The sequence below is a fragment of the Hibiscus syriacus genome, unplaced genomic scaffold, assembly GCF_006381635.1.
Source record: "Hibiscus syriacus cultivar Baekdansim isolate YM2019G1 unplaced genomic scaffold, ASM638163v2 tig00110505_pilon, whole genome shotgun sequence".
In the NCBI taxonomy this organism is placed as follows: Eukaryota; Viridiplantae; Streptophyta; class Magnoliopsida; order Malvales; family Malvaceae; genus Hibiscus; species Hibiscus syriacus.
The window spans coordinates 3,412,824-3,432,573 of record NW_024062765.1 but is presented as its reverse complement, the minus strand read 5'-3'; the positions used below and the strand labels follow the sequence as shown (position 1 = coordinate 3,432,573).

Sequence of the window (19,750 nt, the reverse complement as noted above, 5' to 3'; positions counted from 1 at the left end):
TTAAAATTCAAAACCGTTTGAATGCGGGCTTTTTAGCCCGCTCAGTTTAAGCCCGCACCGTCAAAACCCGCGGGCTAAACGGGCGGGTAGCTCGTATACCCACCTCTACTCGTATGTAAGAATAAACCAGTTATTTTACATTTAAGTGGAATGAATAACCAAACATGTAAAAAGGGGTCAAGCAAATTTAAAAGAAAAAGAGAATATTTTTTTTAAATAATTTAAATTCAAATAAGTGTACATGATTTTAATTAAATCTAAGTCTTTTATAATAATAATAATAAAAGTTTTTTTAAAATAAAGATAAATTAGGGGATATTGGAATTATGTTTTGGAGTGCTCTCCAATGCTTAAGTCAATAAGAAATCTCTTATTATTTGTCACTTATAATAGAAGAAGATCAAGATGTGAGATAGATAATACCTCATGGTCTTATATTTAAATAGACTTCAACTTATGAGTGACATTAGTGGTTAAATGAAATGTTATTTTAATTGAGATCCTGAGTTCGAGTAATTACGTATCAAAGTGTTTTGTGTTGTCAATGAATAAAATTATGAATAAATATTACTTTGTAATCACTCCAGGGTATTAAAAAAATAGAGTTAATAGTACTCGACAATAGTATATTTATCTTTATGGATTGTTTAATAGTTAACTTGTATGGACGAGAGATTAAATATAGATATTTAAAAGACAAACATAATATTTAATCTATGTAAAGAAGTACCAATCCCCAAGAAATATGTTAATTGTATTGCTTTTATCATGTCGAGAATTTTCAACCTATCAATTGATTCAGTTATGCTTCTACATCTAGTATTTTATTCTTGATAATCTAATATAATTAGATCCTAATTAATTTTATATTTATTATGATTTGGTTCTAACATATACAAACCCTCTCTTATTTATATAGAAAATTTCATCAATTTTAAAAATAAACCAAATAAATAGTCGTACTTAATTACAGAAGAGAGACTCATTTACACTAAATTAAAAGTGAGTAATTTTATCAAGGGATTGGTTTTAAGTGGTAACCAACTTAATATCATTTAAAAATGTCTCAAATTTGAGTCCTTAAATGTACAGAAAATCCCCATCGAGAAATTTACCACCAAAATTTGATGTAAGACCCGGGTCGGTCTGACTATACAATAATAATACTGCTTTAATGAGTATACAATGATTTGAGTATGACCTACTCAGTCCACTAATATTCTACCGACAACATAAATTAAGGTGAGTAAAAAAGAAAACAGTGCCAAATATGGATTAGCTTAATATAAAATTTAAAAGAAAAAAATCAACGCACCCATTCACTGAACAAACCAACACCGACGCTATCTCTTCAGCTTTTAATACAAAATGACATTGTTATCAACGCTATTTTTTAATTAGTACTAACTAGATTAAACAATAGGACAAATTATGCAGACATTCGATGTATGTTTTGTTTCATTGGAAAAGTGAGAGCATCAAATATGTAGTTCCCCACATTTTATTAGATTTTAAGATGGATTAAGGTATAAATAAAGTTAGAGAGGGAAACAGCTGCATGGCAATTAACCCTACTCAACAGCAAAACAAGATTACATTACATCTAATTCAGACATCACTTAATCAAAAGATTCAAACACAGTTTTTTTTAATTTAAATTTGTGGGCCAGACTATTGTTCTTTCGACTACCAATCATAATTGCCACGTTTCGACATAAAATCTATTTCGATTTAGTGGGGCCACAAACTGAAGCCGGCTACTGGTGTCACTCCTAGATTCTTTAAAGAAATGGGGATATGTTGCTGACGTGGCAATTATATGGTTCAGATGGATTTTTTTTACGATTTGATCAAACTGACATATTTTTAACGAATATTTACTTTTTCGACTGCCACGTATTTTGTTTAATAATAAATATTTTATTTTATTATTATTATAAATAATAATATTATGTAAAGTGTTTCGATTATAATGTAAGACTTATCAAATGTATTTTGTAATATGTGTTAAAGGTGGAGTGAATTATCTACATTAATATGATAGAACAATATATGAAAACCAGTTTTGACTTTATTGTAGTTATAGGAAAAATGTATGAAATTATAATATTACACATATGGTTATATTATTACTTTTTTTGATTATCGATCTATTAATTTTATCAGTTAATTATTTAAATGTTATCAATCTAGTCATCTCTTATCAATATTTAACGAAAATATTGATGCATAAGTTAATAAATTAGTATAATTACATATTTAATCTTCAAGACTTACATATTTTATGAAATTAGTCTTATTGAAAATTTAATTTAATAAATTTAATCTTCCAATCAGAACATGAAATGTGTCATCGTATACACAAATTTTTTAACTTTTAATTTGTTTAATTTAATATTTTTCTCTACTTAGAAGGTGGAATTATTATTATATTTTAAAAAATTTTATAACTAATAATATTAATTATATATTAAATAAATATATTAAAAATATTTATGTATTTAAAAGTTAAAAAAATTATTTAGGTGTACATACATTGACAAATTATATAAATGCAATAACATTAAATTATTAGAAATAAAAACATTCATTTAAATACAATATTAATTACATAAGAGTTAACGGTTATATGATGATAACAGAGCTGGACATTTTTTTTCTATTGTGCCCGATGTTTCTACAATGCCCACATCGTTTTTGTTCTGTTGACTTCTCCCGAATATCCATATCACAATGTATTCTAGTAGATTTTGGACGACCTGAGTCCCTCAATAACAATAGATCTGGTACAATTGTAAGCCAAGTTTGAATCTCATTTGGGTCTCTTTCGTTTCCTATGGGCGGAAACTCAAATTCATATACCTTGAATACTTGTGAAAGTTGGTATACGGGATCAACATAATTTTTGTAGTCCAAATGCGAATGTGAGCAAACAGCAATGACATGAGAGCATGGATATCTGAGTCCTTGAAAGAAACCACAATCGCACCACCTCTCTTGCAGATTAACTCTGAAAGAGTTAGCTCCAATCCCTTGCAGCGGACGTGGCATTTCGGTTACACGAAACAATTCACGGGTGCGAGAAAAATTTGTAACTAACATCCCATTTGATGCAGCCATTTTTTTCTGTAAATCAACTACTAGTCTTGGGTGGTAAATATGTCTGTTTTGCATCCAAGTAAGAGCTTGTCCACCGAGCTTTGCAAAGAGTTAACCCAAACAAAAATAAGTCGTTTTAACCAACGCCGTGACTGGTAAATGACGCGCCCCCTTTAAGGTTGAATTTATTGCTTCAGCCAAGTTTGTTGTCATATGACCATAGCGATACCCCCCGTCATATGCATTTGTCCACATTTCTTTGCTGATGTCCATAATATACTCGCACCCTTCTTATTTTTGCCAAACAACTCTTGTAGCATCGACTCAAACCTTTGAGGTAAGAGTTCGTAACCTAAGCCATTAGGATATGTAATAGTTAATATGAAGTATAAATAAGTAATAAGAAATTGATAGAAAAATTGGGAAAAAGTAACATATCCATCCGCACGACTAACTGACGTTCATCGTTCTTCTTGTATTTTCCGTAATAGTTTGCAGCAATATGACGAACACAATAACGATGTTGGACATGTGGAGGTCTATACATTGTACCCAAAGAGTCCATTGCTACTTTTATCCCATCTCCTCGGTCTGAAATAATGCATACTCGTTCCCTGGTGACAACATGTAAACGTAAATTTTTAAGGAAAAAAGCCCAAGACTCAGTGTCTTCTCCTTGAACGAGGGCAAACGTAACAGGAAGAATATTGCGGTTTCCATCTTGGACCACAGCCAATAATAAAACTTGCTTGTATTTCCCATACAAGAAAGTACCATCAATTTGGATAACTGGTTTACAGTACTTGACTGCATAATACACTGAGGGTAAGTCCAAAAGACACAGTAAAATTGGCAGCGATCGCGAACCATTCGATCATTCACGTAATGATGTTGAGTTTCGAACTCAACAATTGTCCCGGGATTAAGTCTTTGTACAACATGAAACCAACTGGGCAGCTCGTAGTAAAAGGAATCCCATTCGCCATGAAGTTTGCAAATGTCATTATGTTTTGCCAACCACGCTTTTTTATATGAGACAGTGTACCCATATTGTGATTGTATAGCAGAAATCAACACTGCAACAGCTATATGAGAGCTTTGCTTCACAATGGGCATGATTGCTTGACAAATAATGTTGGAGTCCAAGTTGGGATGATCCTGGTTTATACCTGTTGCACAACATGTATGAGGACCGTTGTATCTGGTTAGTTCCCATAAGTTGTTCTTCCTCTTCCTCTTTGATACACGGACCATCCATTGACATCCGTTGTCACGTTGGACGCAGTAGCAGACAGATTTCTCCATGTTAGATCGATCAACTCGGGATCCTGGTTTATACTGTTGCACAATGTATGAGGACCGTTGTATCTGGTTAGTTCCCATAAGTTGTTTCCTCTTCCTCTTTGATACACGGACCATCCTTGACATCCGTTGTCACGTTGGAGCATAGCAGACAGATTTCTCCATGTTAGATCGATCAAACTCGGACTTAACTGAGTTACAATATTGTAACTCTTTATTTCCATCATTGCTTCCTCCTTCGATGCGAACTCCATTCCAATATGTAAATTACCGTCATTGACTAATGATTGAAGTCCATAGTTGCCAACATCAGGAAGATCTGGAATTCAGGCTCATACTTGCATCATAATCAGCCTCATACATATGTGCAGGAAGTTCGGCTGGTGTTGTATTTATCGGAACGTCATCCTCGCATCATCAGATGTACGTTAAACTGTGGTGAGTCAGGTTCAACGAATAATCCCGTTTCAGCACCATCTGCACTGGGCTCCGAAGAGGTTCTTCTAGTGGAGTGAGGGTTCCTCCGATAATCCAATGTTGAGGTCAAATAAGTTCCCGCTTGCGTGTCCTCCCCCTTGAACTTGAGGCCATTGTATCATGTGGGATGTGAATAGACGCCGTCTCGTTGGCATTTCCATATGTAAGTCGAAAACATTGGAGATGAATGTCTGCCCCTTGAAGTATAAGAGATGTTGCCATATGGATTATTGGTGAAGCCACGTGGGTTGAGATCATAAGCAGTGCAGATGAATGCCTTCCTATTGAACTTGATGGCATGGTATCTGGCGTTGGATCCGCCATTAATGATGTAAAATCATTACAGATCAGTTGTGTCGGGCTATCAACTTGATCAGCTTGATATGTAATGCCAAAGTGAGAGGAATATGAGAGACCACGAGTTGCACGAACCTCAATAAAAGTGGCATACATTTCAATAAGAGAGTGTGAACTCCCCATTTGAGCATCAACCATCATAGAAACATCATCATCGTTTGAAAGCTGAAATGATGTATACGTGAGCGGAAAAAGTTCAGTAGAAAATCTGTACTGAAGTGAAGATAGTCTTCTCTGGCCTGCTACACGAATCTTTAATGAAATATTTGTGATTAACTCCTCAATTGTGATGTTTCTCTTCAAGGTTAAGGGGGATATAATGATCTGACTAAAAAACACCCCCTCTTCAGCTTCCTTAATTTCTTCATCATACAAAACAACAGCAAAAGACGACTCATTTTCAGAATTTGAGAATTTAGAGTTTTGGAATTTGAGAATTTGAAAGCTTGTGAAATGAAGTTTGTTTTGAAAGTTTATAATACATTGCATATAATAGTGTCTATAATCGGAGTACTATTCACATGAAGGCGCGTTCTCGGGGGCGCACCTTCCATTATTTTGTCAGAGAATATGTTATCATTGCCCTATTATGTCACTCATGTCCCTCGGGGACACTATTCATATCAGTACCTATTATTTCTCAGGGACTTGAAGGCGCGTTCCCGGGGGCGCGCCTTCTATTATTTTGTCAGAGAATATGTTATCATTGCCCTATTATGTCACTCATGTCCCTCGGGGACACTAGATATATCAGTACCTATATTTCTCAGGGGACTGAAGGCGCGTTCCCGGGGGCGCGCCTTTTATATTTGTCAGAGAATATGTTATCATTGCCCTATTATGTCACTCATGTCCCTCGGGGACACTATTCTATCAGTACCTATTATTTCTCAGGGGACTTGAAGGCGCGTTCCCGGGGGCGTACCTTCCATTATTTTGTCAGAGAATATGTTATCATTGCCCTATTATGTCACTCATGTCCCTCGGGGACACTATTCATATCAGTACCTATTATTTCTCAGGGGACTTGAAGGCGCGTTCCCGGGGCACGCCTTCCACTATTTTGTCAGAGAATATGTTATCATTGCCCTATTATATCCCTCATGTCCCTCGGGGACACTAGATGGATTGTGAAATCAGGTAAATTATAACCAAAATTTAACTTCTTTTCAAAGTTCAGCAAGTTAAGAATAACTTAAATTAAAACGTTATGTGAAGTTTGAATAAATTAGATAAAATGTTATTGATAAATTGAATAAATGTGAAGATGAGTTGATTGTGACATTGAATTTATGGAATGAGCTCGAGATGTTTTTACGAATAAATGTGAAGTGATAAGTTGATTTTAATGTATACGTTTTAATATATATGTTAATGATAAAATCATATGTATGGATAAATTTAATTTCAATTTAAGTATTGTGAACTATAATTGGAATATAACTTTTAATTTCGAATACAATTGGAATATTAAGTTGAAATTTAATGTTAAATTTCGAATACTATAATTTATATTTAATTTTAAATTTTGAATAATTATTTTTATTTTTATTTTAAATTTTGAATAATATAATTTGTATTTTAAAAACATTTATCAAACATTTAATGTTAAATGTGAATAAAAAAACATTAAAATATGTATGTAACACCATGAAACATTTAAATAACATAACTAAATTACATAAAATTCTGAAATATAACTATTTAAATAACATTAAAATACAACTGGATCACCGATGTCGTCTTCTCGAATGAGTTCCACATGGCGGTGGTTGTCTATTTCGTGGAGGATTTCTTCGTGGAACTTGTTCTTCAGTCTCCTCATCTTCAGAATAATCATCAGCAGCATTTTCTTCATTTGGTGTAGATGACGCTGAAGGGGCTGAAGGGCCTGTATAAAATAACAACCCTGGAGGAGTGCTAGTAACAATCCCACCACTCTCCGGGAGCTGTGAAAACTGTGGAAACATTGGCATCGATGTCTGTGGTCCAGATGGAGATTGAGGTGTCTGCGGAGAAGCACCACCACCCAAATAAGATGCATATGAACCATATGCTGGATCATTAAACATAGTCGTATATGCACCTCCATATGGTATAAAACCCTGCGGGCTAGGCATGTAACCTGGCGGGCTAGGAATGTAACCCTGCGGGCTCGGAATGTAACCCTGTGGGCTCAGAATGTAACCCTGCGGAGATGGCATATAAACTGGTGGGCTTGGCATATGAAGTGGAGGGCTGGGCATGTACCCCTGCGGCATCGACGGATAAGGATGTTGTGGTAGGACTGATGCAGAACCGGTAGTGCCTTCTCTCCGTCCACGCATCGGGGGACGATGATATTGAGACGGTTGACGTCTTTCTCGGCGCCTAGGAATGTTAACCTCTCGTGCTTCCGTCGAAAGTAGAAATGACTTCCCATTTTCATTAAACCAGTCCATATAGTTATCCGTAACCATATGACCAGTTTCAGCGTAATATTGTCGAGGGGCCAACAGTGTATATCGGTTCTCCCAAAGCGCAATCTAATCTATGTGTCTCACCACCCAGTTAACATCTTTCTTTCCTCGTCTATCTGTGTTATGCACGTCGTCTAAATTCCTAGGTGCTCCAGGAATATATTGCATACAACCATACTGACGGAGCACGCGATCAACTAGATGCCACTCAATAATAGCATAACATATAAGAGATATAACCGATATCCATACCTCTAATGACCCACTAAGGTGGGGTGGGATGCAAGCTTTCACTTCATCGCTCGCATAAGGTATCCACTGAAACTGAAATATAAATATACAATTCAAATAAATAAAATATTCTAATTATATCTAGCATTTTAAATTAAAATATTAATAATTAAACAAATTTAAAAACATACCTCAGACCCAGCTTTCGTATCAATAAGTAAACGAATTTCCTCTAACCCAATAGGTATACTTTTATGGTCCTTTCTTTCATCGACCACCTATGAAATATAATATAAACTAATATCACCCTATTTAATGAAAATATTTAAATCAAAATTTAGTTCGAAAATTACCTCAACAATAAGGGGAATCTGTATGGTTCATTCACGATCAGACATAAGAAAGGCATACGGAACCACGTCCATGATTATAGAAGCAGAAGACATCCACCGATAGCAGTTTTCTTATAATTCGTCGCCCGACACATTTCTCTAAAGAGAAATGCCAAAACTGCAGCGCCCCAACTATATCTTCCAGCTTCATCAAAATCGATCAGATGCCGTAACCACATACAATGCACCTGGTTGCGAGATTTGTCGGGCATCAATATTCCTCCAATTATTCGTAGAATATATGCCCGAGCACATGCCTTTGCTTGATCCTCTGAAGCATTTTCATTTAAAACCTCAAAATTAGCTTTCAACCAAGATAAAGCTATTCTACCTCAATTAAACTCTGGCGGAGCAGCTCCAAGATAATCAATGCACATTGACTGCCAATCACCATCCGCCATACCACACATCATATTTCCGTCGACGAGAAGCCCCAGATGCATAGAGACATCCTCCAATGTAATTGTGGCCTCTCCACATGGAAGGTGAAAAGTGTGTGTCTCGAGCCTCCACCTCTCAATCAGTGCAGAAATTAGGACAGGTTCGAGTTTGCAACCGCCAATAATTGCTGCAATATACCCGAACCCGGCAGAAGCCAAATATGGCAAAATACGTTCCGGTGTCGGTATCGTGGATTTTAATAAAAGTCTCTAAAATACGATCAGTATCCTAAATAATATACATTATAAAAATAAAAATTAATATAATTCATAATAACTTTAAAATAAAAATAAATTTAAATATTAATATTAATTATAAAAAATATTACCATATCGCTAAAATATCTGGAGATATGATCAATATCCAATCGCAACATCATTTCGTTTTCCATTATAACTGTAGACAAAACAATATAATTAGCACAAAAAAATTAATAATTCTAAATAAATAATAATTATATAAATATTATTTTAATAAAAAAAATATTTACATAAATATATTAATATAAAATATAATAACTATTTAAAAAAAATACTAACATAAAAATAAATTTCTTACCACTAATAAAAAATTTAGAACTCAAATAGTTGGAGAATTTGAGTTATATAAGAGAGGAGAATATGATTTTGGTGTGAAGAATGAGGGAGGGTTGAGGGGGTTTATATAGGGGAGGAGGGGGGTAGTTAAGAAAAACGGATAGGGGCATTTATGGTATTTAATGGAAGGCGCGTCCCTGGGGATGCGCTTTCCACACGTGGCAGTCGAGTCAGTGAAGGCGCGTCCCCGGGGATGCGCCTTCCACACGTGGCATCCAACTCAGCGAAAACACGAGTAAAGAGCGTCCCCGGGGACGCGCCTTTCGCCAGCTCAGTCGAAAGGGTGCCACTTCGAGAAATATATATTAAACGGTGCCAAAAAGGTAAATATTCGTTAAAGGCGTGTCAGTTTGGTCAAATCGCCGATTTGTTTCAGGTTTGTATTTCGTACTCATATTTATGATTTAGATTTTTAAAATGTTGCATCAAATAAGTGATTTCATTTATTAAATCGATGATTATTGTTATTAAAAGTATTAAGTTTTTTTTAAAATACTTTAATCTAACGACGACACCAGTTTTGATGTTGATTAAAAAAAGTTAATGGACAGGTTCATCGACCGTCGCGCTTACAATCACCGATCATCACACCCCGTCGATCGATGAAGTCCAAACTTTTCAACTTGCACCTTTTCGACCCATTGAACGTGATTTCGACATCCGTTTCACCAGAAAATGTCTCAATCTCCCTAGATCGACTAAGGACTCTTCGACTTCTTCATCATTCGACCTCCGTCGTCAATCGTCTGTGGGCTTGAAATTGTACTATGATGGTCAACTTGTAATTCTCTCGTGGTCCATTGTTCGGATTGATCGTCCGTCCATTGGAGCAATGCCCCGTTAGCCCGTCCGCTAAGTTTTTAACGTCAGTGTATTAAAATGAAATAAAAATTAAATGTTATGCATGATTTTGAAAAAAATAAAAGTTTAACTAGTAAAACATAACAAAAATGATAGTTTATATGCTAAACACATAGTTTATCTTTTGTATTTTTATATAAATTTAATCAGTTTTATACAACGTAAGACTTTATTAGAATAAAGTAATATGGAAGGATTTTGTTTTCATGTGAAGGAAAATGAATTATTTTTTTAAAAGTAAATATCTTTTTTGAAAATTAAAACAGTATGTTAAATTTAGATAATAAGATAATATTACAAGGAGAATTACGGGTATGCAATTCCTTAAAGTGTAATTGTATGGTGTAGACCCAATCCACATAAAACTGTAAAATGTGACCCAAGGCCTAATCCAAAAATCTTAAGCCATCCATTAATTTGAAGCTTAAAAAATCAATACATACTCAACACTCAAAAGTAAATTTAAGGTATAATTCTAAATTTCATCTCTCTACTTTATGAAAACTTACTAGTTAGTCCTTTTCACTTTACTTTGTCAAATTTTGACTTTATAGTTCCGAGAAATTAGTCTGATTGGAAAATGTTGTTAAATATTGTCATTAAATCTCATTAAATCGTTGTCTTGATATCATTAGTTCAACAGATTAAATGCAAATAGTTAATAAAATTTAGCAATTTACATGCAACATAGTAGCAAAAATAAACAGTACAAGTTCATATACTTATCAACAACTGAACTAATTTCTCAATTTTCTTAATGTATAAGGATGAAATTTTGACAAATTAGAGGGATAACTTTTCAATTTAATTAATCATTTAGAGACTAAAAATTAATATAAATGACAAATAAAACATAAAGTTCTATTTTAAATCGTATTATAAAAATTTATTTAAGAAATTATTAGGTAAATACACAATTGAGTGATAATTGTTGGCAATTTTCGGTACCATAACCAGTAATATACTCTAGCTTTCTACAGATAACTAACAATTACAGAACATAAAACCCAGTATGATCAATCGATTTTGAACCGATTTAACCAATAAAAGAACAACCTGAATTCAGGATGACATGAACTCAGAATGATCTGGAAATATTAAAACCAGAATTTACTCGATCAAGGTCAATCCAACTCGAACCAATCCAGGTCTCATTGAAACCGAAACATGAGAAAAGAAGACTGCTGTTTTTCTTATGATGATATAGATTTCATCTGCATGAATCTTTCAGCCTCTTCAAAGCGACCAAAATATTAAGAAGCTCAATCATTATACAACAATGTTATTCAGATACCTCGAGTTTATACTTACGAGTCATTAAACTGAATATTTGGCAAGCTTCGTCGACGAATCCAGCCTTTTTGCAAATCGATAAAACCACCTTGGAAGTGAAATGATTCGGAGTAAAACCATCAGATATCATTCGATGAAAATCACTAATTACATCGTCATAAAGATCATTATATCCATAAGCCTCTATAATGGCAGTCCGTGGCATTGGACCCTTAACACAGACTGCATCAAATACTAACTTTGCAGTGCTGATCAATCCACAACCACAATACATCTTAATCATCTCTGCTGAAACGGATGGAATTGACTCGAAACTTTTCTTCAAGACTTGTCCATGAATCTCCCTCCCAAGCTTTACTGCTTTAAGTTCACTGCAAATATTGAACATCCTTGCCATTACCACCGAGTCTGGTCTGTGTTTTGACAACTGCATTGACCTAAACATACCGATTGCTTCATTTAGACACCCGCACTCCGCATACGACTCGATCATGGCCGTCCATGAAATTACTTTCCTTGCCTCTAAACTATTAAACAACTTTAAAGAATAGTCTAAAACACCACACTTTGAGTACATAATCATCAGGGAAGTAACAATAAATACATTGGGAAAGAATCAATTCTTGGCAGCATAAGCATGAATCTCCATCCCATGACTGAGAGCCCTCAACCGTGCGCAAACAGGAAGAACCGTGGCAACCGTGACAACATCGGGGTTAAATCCTTCCTGTTACATCTATTGAATTGTTTGCAAAGCCTACTCAAGTCTCCCATTCGATATGTATCCAGGCATGAGACATAAAACCGGTCCAAGGAATTGTATTCCTTTCTCCAGAACAATAGAAAACACATATGCCCGATTCCATATCACCACACTTGCAATACATATCAACTAAACCTGATTGGATAGCCAACTGCTTCGAATAACTCTTTCCCTTAACTACATAAGCATGAACCTCCTGGCCTATTTTTCGATCCCCCCGATCACCGGAAGAATCGTGGTAAGTATAACAGAATTCGGATATATACCTTCACTTATCATCCATCGAGCATAATCCAAGGCTTCCCTTTGCATCCTATTATGTGCAAAACCCGCAATCATCACCCCCCGCAAGATAATATCTCTATAGGGATTTCCTCGAACATGAGGTGAGCGAGCTTAAACTTCCCGCATTTAAAATACAAGTCGATCAAACCAGTCATAAGCATTGAACTATTAATGAAACCATATTTAATCAAAGGGGCATGAGCCTTTAAACCTTGTCTAAAAGCTGATGCACCGACGAAGCTCTTAAGAACAGTAGAGAAAGTGTACTCGTTCAATCCGATGTCTAACGACCTCATATCACAAAACATAGAAAGCACATCCAAGTACCGTTTTCTACCCAACACAACACTTCCTCTAAGCAAAGCATTCCAAGAATAAGGATTGTTGCTGGTACATCCATGGAACACCCTTTGGGCTTATTCGATGGAGCCACAAGAAGTGTATATATGAGAAAGTTTTGCACGTAAAAACTCATTTTTTTCGAGCCAATTGGTTCGGATATGAGCGTGGATTAGTCCTCCATCGGCTAAGGATTTGGTACGAACGTAGGCAACAAGGAGGGAAGAGAAGGTGGTGGGATTAACGGGGATGCCTTGTGTTAGTGTAAATGAATGAATGAAGTTGCTGTGCATAGGACATGAGCACACATACTACTGTTGTGCATGATGGTTGCACCTATAGCTGATATATTGCAGCAAATAAGTTGGAGCAGTTAGTTTGTTGAAGTTAGTTACATCATTAGTTACAACTATAGTTCTCACTATAAATACACTCCTTTAAGACTTCTAAAATTCACCTCTTGAAGATAATAAAGTTCAGAATGATTTCTCTCTTTAGTTTTATTTCTCGTTCTTGCTCTCATAGTTTAGATATCATTTGCTAATCTTTACATGGTATCAGTCGCCAAAACGGTCCTGTAGTTTCTGGCTTGCTTTTTTTCTTGTAGGTTCTTAAAGGTTATTGCCTTTCTTTGAAGATGGTGGACTTGCAAAAAGATGGTGTTCAGTCTCCGGTGAATACCACAATCAATTCATCGCCCTGTGGCTCTTCGGTCCTGTCTAGTGTACAACATATACCTAAACAGGATGTCATAAAGCATACCAAGTCAACATACCTTCTTTGGAAGCATCAGGTGACCCTTATAATTGATGGCTATGGATTGCTGGCTTATATCTCTAGTGATAATCCTGCTCCATCTTAGTTTGTTACAAATGAGTCAGGACAGCTTGAGGAAAATCCAGTGAATGCTGTGCATAGGCAGCAAGATAAGTTGCTTGCTTCGTGGTTGTTGACAACGGTTAGCATAGAGGTTTTGCCACATCTTACGGGGCTCACATCATCTTGCACAATCTGGAATGCAGTATCAAGATTGTTTGGTGTTTGTTCTAGTGCCAAGATTTCTTCTCTTAGATACAGTTTGCACTCTCAGAGGAAAGTTGGCTTGACTATGAGTGGTTATATAGGTAAGATCAAGACAATATGTGACTTGTTGAATACGGCAGGTTGTGTTGTACCTGAACAAGAACAAGTAAGTGTGATCCTTTCTGGGTTGTCAATGGAATTCGAGTCCATCATTGCTGCAAATATGGCTGTCCAGCCAAAAGAAGAGACTCAGGCTGTCACTAGAAAAGATGCAACATAAAAGCAATTTTATTCCGTGAGAGGTCAATAGGGAAGTCAGCAGGGAGGCTATCGCGGTTGAGGCAGAAGAAGATTTAATAATTCAAATCAACCATAGTGCCAGTTGTGTGGAAAGTTTGGGCACATTGTTCAGCGGTGCTATCGTCATTTTGACTGAGATTTCACTGGAGTTATCAGTGAAGATCAGTCTGCTGAGCAGTGGAAGAAACCAGTTGAACAGGTAGTTCCTGTGAATGGACATGCGTATAATCACACGTTGCAATCTCCTATTTTCTTTTACTATCCATCCAGCTCTATGCATGCTCGTCCTACAACAACAGAAGGACAAGAGTCATTTGTTCATACTGCACCTACAGCTTTTGTATCCATTGTGCCTAGTATGGCAGCAGTTCATAGTGTTCCAAAACACTCCAATGCTTTATGGTATCCAGACACGGGTGCCACTCATCACGTATCAAATGATCTTGTACCATTCAATTCATGTATGACATACAAAGGTAACAATACCCTTCTAATGAGAAATGGTGAAGGAATTAAAATTGATCATGTTGGTCAAAGCTTTCTGTCTTCTAATCTCAGACCTCTGGTGTTACAAAATATACTACATGCCCCACACAATAAGAAGAAATTATTGTCAGTATCTCAATTCACTCGTGATAACAATGTGTTTATTGAGTTTCATCCTTTTGAATGCTTGGTGAAGGAAGCAAAGACTCAGACCATTCTGTTGAGAGGGAAGCTCACACATGAAGGATTATACCAGCTACTACCGAATGAATAGAAGGAATCAAGTTGCATAGTGAACAATGTGTCCAAGGCTTCAAACAGTTTAGAACTTTGTCACATGCGTTTAGGACACTCGTGTGTGAAGATTGTCAAAGATGTTATGAAGATGCGTAGTGTTTCTTCTAATGAAAACGAATTGAAGAATGTTTGTTCTGCATGTTTACAAGGCAAGGCTCACAAGCTGCCTTTTTGTAATTCTTTGACTGAATACAAAGAAATTTTTCAGTTGGTTGTGTCAGATGTGTGGGGACCTGCACCTGTAGTTTCGACTGAAGGTTACGTATATTATGTATCATTTATTGACATGTTTAGCAGACATACCTAGGTGTATCTACTTAGATAGAAGTCTGAAGTCAACCAATGCTTTCTCAACCTTGTTAAAATAGCTGAGGTTCAGTTTGGGAAGAAAATCAAAGTGTTGCAGAGTGATGGTTGAGGTGAATATCAAGCTCTGAAGAGTTGGTTTTTTACTAATGGTGTACAACATCGAATCTCCTATCCCATCACGTTACAGTAAAATGGGAAGGCTGAGCGTAAACATCGCCACATTGTTGAGATATGACTAGCCATGTTAGCTCAAGCATCACTGCCAACAAAGTTTTGGAGTCATGCTTTCACTATGGCAGTATACATCATAAATAGACTACAATCTGAGACCATTTCAGGTAAGACCACGTTTAAAGTTATTTATCAGAAAGCTTCCGACTACTCGGGTATGATAATTTTTGGGTGTGCTTGTTTCCCTTTCTTAAGGCCATTTAATCAACATAAATTAGATTTTTGGTCAAAGCAATGTGTGTTTCTTGGGCCCAGCACTACACATCATGGGTACAAATGTTTAGACAGTGATGATAGAGTTTTTGTGTCTCGACATGTGAGGTTTGATGAGCAAGTATTTCCTTTTGATAAGAGACAACTCGCATGCAAGTGTCATAGAGAAGAAATTATCACGGCTGGATAGTTGCCTGTAGTTTATAATAAGCGTGGAGCCACACCCTTGGCAATAATAATAATGCGCATGGGGTTGGGGCCACTTGTAATGACGAACATGGAGCCACATCGCCTTTTGTACATGGTGATAACCTTGGAACCACACCGCTTGGAGCTATGCGAGACAATGCTCATGACCATGGGCCATGCCACCTGGAGCTATACGAGATATTGCGCATGAACATTGGGCCACACCATTTGAATTAATAGCCACTCATAATAATACACATGGTGGTGAGCAAAGTCCAAGAAATGGGGTCGCCCATGATAATGGTGCTAGTGCGCATAGTTCAAGCACGCCATATAGTCCAAGAAATGAGATTGTTGAAGGCACATATGAATTAAAAAATAATGCTCCCACTCATGTTGAAGATTTAAATATTGATGAGCATGACATGGTGCCCACTCAAGTTCAAGAATTACTTAATGGTAATACGTATGGCATGGTGCCCACTCACATTGATAGTTCATCAAATGCATGGGTCCAAGAAAAAGATAGTGGTGCGGAAAACATAAATAATAGTGGTGGTAACAAGTCACATGGGGACCAAGGTGCAGAAAACATGAATAATGGGAGTAGTTTTGATGCCAGCTCACGTGGGGTTCAAGAAGAAAATGGTACAGTAGATCCATGTGTTGAAGTTCAACGCAATGTGGAGAGTGGTGTACCACGAGCTGTCTCCAATGTACATCCTATGATGACCAGGAGTAAGTATGGAATTTGGAAGCCAAAAGTTTATAACATTGCAAATTCAGATTGAGAGCCAGCAAATATCACAGAGGCCTTCATGAGTCCTCATTGGAAATAAACTGCACAAGCTGAGTTTGATGCCCTGGTAAGGAATGCCACGTGGACTCTAGTTTCTCTTCCTAGAGATAGGAAGGCAGTAAACTGTAAATGGATATTTCTAGTAAAGCGAAATGCTGATGGCTCGATATCAAGGTATAAAGTACGCTTGGTGGCGAAAGGTTTTCTTCAAAAACCAGGAATTGACTTTGATGAAGTTTTTAGCCTGGTGGTCAAGCCTGCAACGATCAGGGTAATCGTTTCCTTGGCGTTGTCACGAGGGTGGAAGCTGAGACAAATCGATGTCAACAATGCCTTCTGGAATGGCCTGCTCACTGAAGAGGTGTACATGACTCAACCACCAGGGTATGAGAAAGGAAATGGTGAGCTGGTATGGAAGTTACACAAGGCAATTTATGGGCTGAAACAAGTACTGAGGGCCTGGTTTGAACGATTGAAGGCATACCTGGAGTCTGAAGGCTTTTGCCTAGCTAAGTTGGATGCCTCTATTTATGTTTGAAATACCTCGGATAGCTTGGTGTACTTACTGGTGTATGTTGATGATATCATCTTAACAGGGGATAAATATGTGGTTGTTCAAAGTGTTATAGACAAATTGAATGCTCAGTTTTCGTTGAAGGATCTTGGACTATTGAGTTTTTTTAGGAGTGGATGTCAGTTATGAAGGTTGTGATGTTAATTTGAGTCAACAAAAATATATTCAAGACCTTCTAAAGAAGCATGTTTTTGGTGAAATGAAAAGTCTTCTCACCTATATGGTCTCTAACATCAAGCTGTCAGCCAAGGAAGGAACACCACTTGAAGATTCTGTAAGATACAGAAGCATCGTAGGTACTCTGCAGTACATTGGGATCACTCGACCTGATGTGGCATTTGCTGTGAATAGGGTGTGTCAATTCATGCAAGCCCCACTGGATGTTCACTTTTAGGTAGTCAAGCGAATACTTCGTTACCTACAAGGCACCGTTGACTTTGGACTACGATTCATACCCTCCTCGAGAATGGCTTTGATTGGTTTTACAGATGCAAATTAGGGTTCAGATGTTGATGATAGGCGGTCGACCTCAGGGTTATGTATATATATTTTTGTGGGAACCTAGTCTCGTGGAGCTCTCGAAAGTAACAGGTTATTGCACGTTCAACTGTTGAGGCTGAATACAGAAGTATGGCTTGTGCAGCTACTGAGATAGTGTGGCTTCGATCGTTGTTGGGGGAATTGCTTGTAGTTTCACATGGCAAGGCCACATTGTGGTGTGATAATACAAGTGTAGTCGTTGTATGTGCTAATCCCGTACTGCATTCCAAGTTCAAACATGTTTAGCTAGTCTTGTTTTTCGTTCGAGAAATGGTGGCTATGGGGCAACTACAAGTACATGAAGTGCCTGCAGTCGAGCAAGTTACTGATGTGCTGACCAAACTTTTATCAGTGCTTTTATTTTTCAAACACAGGCAATGGCTGCTGGTGGTACAACTTAAAAATAGATTAACTTGAGTTTTCAAGGAGGTTTGAAGTTGAAGGTTGCAAGGGGAATATTAGTGTAAATGAACATTAGTTCAATTTGAGTTTTGAAGGAGGTTTGAAGTTGAAGGTTGCAAGGGGAATGTTAGTGTATATGAATGAAAGAAGTTACTGTGCATGGGACATGAACACACATACTACTGTTGTACATGATGATTGTGCCTACATCTGATATATTACAGTAAATCAGTTGGAGCAGTTAGTTTGTTAAAGTTAGTTACATCATTAGTTACAGCTATAGTTCTCACTAAGACTTGTAAAAATTCACCTCTTGAAGATAATAAAGTTCAGAATGATTTCTCTCTTTAGTTTTGTTTCTCGTTCTTGCTCTCATAGTTTAGATATCATTTGTTAATCTTTACACCTTGTTGGTCAACGTAGTCCAAAATGGCGAGGGCTTGTTTGAGCTTGTTCTGTCTAGCGAATGTTTGAATGTCTATGTAAATAGACTGTGGGTTCTTAGAGTGGAGAGGTAAAGAGGAGGGAATGGGGGTTTTTTGGAAGGGAAAGAAGGGCAATGAAGGTGGGTTCTTCTTCTTTTGTGGGGAAATTTGGGTGGGGATCTTGCAGAGGCTTTGATTCGGCAGAATTGTTTGGTTTTATGAAACAAAGATTTGAAGGAGAAAGGTGAAGATTGAATGAAAATGAATGAGACTGAATGCATTCCATAATATTCATCGAACATATAAGGAAAGACAGACTAATATATATTTAAGAAACGGCGTGACAAAAAATTTAATAAGATACTTAACAAAGTCAATTAAGTGCTACCGGAAATGTTGACTTATAATAATGTTGTAGGTGGAAAACATGAAGAAAAATTAAAATATTTGGCAACCGAAAAACTTTTCTTATCGGTAGGTATTAATACCGTGCACAGAAGTGTCAATATATATAGTAATATATAAGAATGTGAGGAAAACTGGTTAAAAGTAGACATATATAGATACATTTATAAGTATGTATAAAAGTATCGGTACTTTAGTAATTTAAAAGAATTGCAATAAAAACGCCTATAAAGTATCAATACCTTACACACATGTATTGATACATGACAATATAACATGTTGAAATTTGAAAAATCCGATTTTAATTTGACAAAACAAGTAACGAATTTGACAAAATCGATTGGAAATTGATAAAACCAGTTGAAATTTGACAAAACCGATTTCAATTTGACAAAACTGGTAAAGGGCTACCGAAATTGTTGAAATTTGTATCGATACATTTATAAGTATATGTACCAAAGTATAAATATTGTAGGAATTTAAAATAATTGCAATAATAGCGGCTATAAAGTATCGATACCTTACACACATGTATCAATACATGACAATATAACAAGCTGAAATTTGACAAAGCTGGTTTCCATTTGGCAAAACTGGTAAAGAGCTACCGAAATTGTTGAAATTTGTATGGACACATTTATAAGTATATGTACCAAAGTATC

At 36.4% G+C, this 19,750-nt stretch overlaps 1 pseudogene; it reads right to left on the bottom strand.

Annotated features, from left to right (window-relative positions):
* Positions 1–11,381: 11,381 nt before the first annotated feature.
* LOC120129932 lies at positions 11,382–18,969 on the bottom strand (annotated as a pseudogene).
* Between the last annotated feature and the right edge of the window lie 781 nt (positions 18,970–19,750).